Source organism: Schistocerca americana, unplaced genomic scaffold, assembly GCF_021461395.2.
Source record: "Schistocerca americana isolate TAMUIC-IGC-003095 unplaced genomic scaffold, iqSchAmer2.1 HiC_scaffold_137, whole genome shotgun sequence".
Taxonomy (NCBI): Eukaryota; Metazoa; Arthropoda; class Insecta; order Orthoptera; family Acrididae; genus Schistocerca; species Schistocerca americana.
Genome location: NW_025725449.1, coordinates 110,001 through 115,000, shown reverse-complemented (window position 1 = coordinate 115,000; position 5,000 = coordinate 110,001). Strand labels below are relative to the sequence as shown.

Genomic DNA, 5,000 nt, shown 5'->3' with positions numbered 1-5,000 from the left:
TGACGGACCTACCTGGCCCGGCCCCGGACCCGCGCCGCTGTTGGCTCGGGATGCTCTCGGGCGGAATAATCGCTCCCGTCAGCGGCGCTTCAGCTTTGGACAATTTCACGACCCGTCTTGAAACACGGACCAAGGAGTCTAACATGTGCGCGAGTCATTGGGCTGTACGAAACCTAAAGGCGTAATGAAAGTGAAGGTCTCGCCTTGCGCGGGCCGAGGGAGGATGGGGCTTCCCCGCCCTTCACGGGGCGGCGGCCTCCGCACTCCCGGGGCGTCTCGTCCTCATTGCGAGGTGAGGCGCACCTAGAGCGTACACGTTGGGACCCGAAAGATGGTGAACTATGCCTGGCCAGGACGAAGTCAGGGGAAACCCTGATGGAGGTCCGTAGCGATTCTGACGTGCAAATCGATCGTCGGAGCTGGGTATAGGGGCGAAAGACTAATCGAACCATCTAGTAGCTGGTTCCCTCCGAAGTTTCCCTCAGGATAGCTGGTGCTCGTACGAGTCTCATCCGGTAAAGCGAATGATTAGAGGCCTTGGGGCCGAAACGACCTCAACCTATTCTCAAACTTTAAATGGGTGAGATCTCCGGCTTGCTTGATATGCTGAAGCCGCGAGCAAACGACTCGGATCGGAGTGCCAAGTGGGCCACTTTTGGTAAGCAGAACTGGCGCTGTGGGATGAACCAAACGCCGAGTTAAGGCGCCCGAATCGACGCTCATGGGAAACCATGAAAGGCGTTGGTTGCTTAAGACAGCAGGACGGTGGCCATGGAAGTCGGAATCCGCTAAGGAGTGTGTAACAACTCACCTGCCGAAGCAACTAGCCCTGAAAATGGATGGCGCTGAAGCGTCGTGCCTATACTCGGCCGTCAGTCTGGCAGTCATGGCCGGTCCTTGCGGCCGGCCGCGAAGCCCTGACGAGTAGGAGGGTCGCGGCGGTGGGCGCAGAAGGGTCTGGGCGTGAGCCTGCCTGGAGCCGCCGTCGGTGCAGATCTTGGTGGTAGTAGCAAATACTCCAGCGAGGCCCTGGAGGGCTGACGCGGAGAAGGGTTTCGTGTGAACAGCCGTTGCACACGAGTCAGTCGATCCTAAGCCCTAGGAGAAATCCGATGTTGATGGGGGCCGTCATAGCATGATGCACTTTGTGCTGGCCCCCGTTGGGCGAAAGGGAATCCGGTTCCTATTCCGGAACCCGGCAGCGGAACCGATACAAGTCGGGCCCCTCTTTTAGAGATGCTCGTCGGGGTAACCCAAAAGGACCCGGAGACGCCGTCGGGAGATCGGGGAAGAGTTTTCTTTTCTGCATGAGCGTTCGAGTTCCCTGGAATCCTCTAGCAGGGAGATAGGGTTTGGAACGCGAAGAGCACCGCAGTTGCGGCGGTGTCCCGATCTTCCCCTCGGACCTTGAAAATCCGGGAGAGGGCCACGTGGAGGTGTCGCGCCGGTTCGTACCCATATCCGCAGCAGGTCTCCAAGGTGAAGAGCCTCTAGTCGATAGAATAATGTAGGTAAGGGAAGTCGGCAAATTGGATCCGTAACTTCGGGATAAGGATTGGCTCTGAGGATCGGGGCGTGTCGGGCTTGGTCGGGAAGTGGGTCAGCGCTAACGTGCCGGGCCTGGGCGAGGTGAGTGCCGTAGGGGTGCCGGTAAGTGCGGGCGTTTAGCGCGGGCGTGGTCTGCTCTCGCCGTTGGTTGGCCTCGTGCTGGCCGGCGGTGCAGGATGCGCGCGCCTGCGCGGCGTTCGCGCCCCGGTGCTTCAACCTGCGTGCAGGATCCGAGCTCGGTCCCGTGCCTTGGCCTCCCACGGATCTTCCTTGCTGCGAGGCCGCGTCCGCCTTAGCGTGCTCCTCCGGGGGCGCGCGGGTGCGCGGATTCTCTTCGGCCGCCATTCAACGATCAACTCAGAACTGGCACGGACTGGGGAAATCCGACTGTCTAATTAAAACAAAGCATTGCGATGGCCCTAGCGGGTGTTGACGCAATGTGATTTCTGCCCAGTGCTCTGAATGTCAACGTGAAGAAATTCAAGCAAGCGCGGGTAAACGGCGGGAGTAACTATGACTCTCTTAAGGTGGCCAAGTGGCGGCGGTGTGGCTGCATCCGGACTTGGCTTTTCGAAGTGCGGTCTTGATGTAGTCGTGCTGCTGCTGCGAGGTGCCTTCCTTGGGTTATAGTTACAGGGAGAGTGATGCGCAATACATGGGCCTAGCCCTCTTAGCCTCTCCTCTCCTGCGGTCTTCTCCCCTTCTCGTGGGCCCGCTGATTTTCGCAGAGTGGAAGACCGCACCAGGGGCTTGGGGGGGTTACCAGCCCCCCCTCGCATTATCCCTTTATAGTTGGGGGCAGCCGACAAGAAACAAGAGATGGTGGCCCTTCCGCTGAAGGTGCCACCCCAGCTACCCCAGCACCTATCCGGCCAACCGGCCGTAACGAAAATGCGATAGTTTGTGTAGCTCCCTTTGCTTGCAGTGAGTGCCACCGCACTTTTACCACGAAGAACGGTCTCGGGGTCCATCGCCGCCGCCAACACCCTGCGGCCGCCAACGCTGAGATCGTGACGGAGAGGCATCGCGCGAGGTGGACGGAGGAAGAAGTCCTGTCGCTCGCCAAGGCAGAGGCCGAATTGTTCCTGGAGAGGGACGCCCGGTTCTTCTTTGTAAATCAAGAACTTACCAGGATGTTCCCCGACCGAACGCTTGAGGCAATCAAGTGCCGACGGCGGCAAGCTGCCCACAAGCAGCTTGTCCGCCAATTCATGGAGGCACTTGAGATCGGTCGGGGTGAAGAGCCGGCGTCCCGCCGTGGAGCAGCGAGCTCGCTGCCTGACGCGGGCGAGGCCGCTGCGCCGCCCGTCGACGCAGCCGAGGACTTCGCGGCCGACACCACCGGGCCGCCGCCGGAGGGGCCCACTGACGCCGCCATCTGGGAGCATCTGGCGGGGCTACCTGCTTCCGCCCAGCGTTTCTCTGCCCTGGATCGAGTCATTGGTCTGGGGCGGGGCACGCCGCCCGATGTCATCCTGGGCATGCTCCCGGATGCCCTTGCGTCGGTCGGGTCCAGGGGGGAGAGGTCGATCACCAGGACACAGCGGCCGCGCCAACCATCCAAGCGGCCGCCTGCCGCCTCGCCGCTGCAGAAGCGCAAGCGGCGCCGCTGGGAATACGCGCGGACACAGGACGCCTTCCGTAGGTCGCGTGCGCGTTGCGTGCGCGGCTTGCTGGACGGCACCCTGCTGCAGCCGCCACCCGACATCCCCGGTCTGCTGGACTTCTGGGCGGACCTCTTCACGAAGAAGCCGATCTCCACCGCCGGCTTCATCCGTGACCGCCTTCTCCCGCACTCGGAGCCTGTCGCTCCTGAGTGCCTATGGGGGCCGGTCACACGTGAGGAGGTCGCTGCTGCCTTGCCGCCCAGGGGATCGGCAGCTGGGCCGGACGGCCTGACTCCAGCGGAGCTGCGGCGCCTGCCGCATGAAGTCCTGGTGAAACTCTTGAACCTCTTCCTCCTGGCCCGCGCCCTCCCCGAGCGTCTGCTTCGCGCCCGGACGTCACTTCTCCCCAAAACGGCTGCACCAACATCCCCCGCTGACTTTCGCCCCATTACGGTCTGCTCGGTGTTGGCGCGGACCTTTCACAAGGTTCTCGCGTCACGCCTGATGCGTGCATGTGCTGTGGACGAACGTCAGCGGGCATTCATCCCCCGGGATGGGATGTTGGAAAACACCTTCATCTTGGACACTGCTCTCACCGACGCAGTCCGCTCCTGTCGCTCTGTTTTTGTGGCATCGATCGACGTCTCTAAAGCGTTCGATTCGGTGGACCATGCCGCCCTCCGCCCCGTGCTGAGGGCTCATGGCCTGCCGGATTGCTTTATTGAGTACGTCGAAAGGTGTTACGAGGGTAGCACGACGGTGATAGCGGGCGGCGCCGACGTGGGCGTGCCCCTGCAGCCGGCTAGGGGTGTGCGTCAGGGTGACCCCCTCTCCCCCCTCCTTTTCAATTTTGCGGTGGACTATGTTTTGAGTCAACTTCCCTCCCACATCGGAGCTCGGATCCTTGGTCGCAGAGTTAACGCTGCGGCCTTCGCAGATGACGTCCTGCTTTTTGCATCGACCGCGAGGGGATTGCAGTCCCTCATCGACGCAGCCGTCGCAGCCCTCGCCCATCTGGGGCTGCAGATCAACGCCCGGAAGTGTTTCACCCTCGCCTTAGTCGCGTCTGGGCGCGACAAGAAGGTGAAGGTCGACGCCGACGTTACCTTCAAAGCGGGCAACGCCACCGTGCCCGCCCTACGTGTGGGTGAAACCTTCCGGTACCTGGGACTGCAATTCTCCACCGCTGGTCGCTGCGTTTTCAACCCACGACGCCACCTGGTGGAGCAGCTGGACGTCATCTCCCGAGCTCCGCTCAAGCCGCAACAGCGCCTCCACGCCCTCACCACCGTACTTCTGCCTGGCCTGTACCATGGGCTGGCCCTCAGCCGCACCCGAGTGGGTGCGTTGAAAGCGGCAGATGTGACCATCCGTGCCGCCGTCAGGAGATGGTTCCGCCTTCCGGCGGACACTCCCCTGGGCTACTTCCACGCTCCTGTAGCCCAGGGAGGCCTCGGCATCCCATCATGCCGATGGATGGGGCCAACACTTCGCCGGTCCCGTCTCCTGGCGCTGAAGAGGATTGGGCCAGCCGCCGACGGTGCAGGCCGGGACGAGGTGCAGCGTGAGATTGAGGCGCTGGAGCGGCATCTTATGTGGGAGGGCCACCTCCTCAAATCGTCGACGCAGGTTGGAGAGATGTGGGCCGCGCGCCTGCACGTTGCCTTTGACGGTGCGGCGCTGTCATCTTCCGCCGCCGTCAAGGGGCAACACCAGTGGGTCGCTGACACCAGTCGCCTGCTATCTGGGCGTAACTTCATCGACGCTCTCCGCGCCCGCATCAACGCCTTCCCCACGAAGGCACGGCGCAGTCGCGGGCGGGAGGCGGACACCAGATGCCGCGCG

The 5,000-nt window shown here is 62.4% G+C and overlaps 1 pseudogene; it reads left to right on the top strand.

Moving 5' to 3' along the window:
- LOC124566142 overlaps positions 1-5,000 on the top strand; it is a 7,963-nt pseudogene that overhangs the window by 809 nt on the left and 2,154 nt on the right.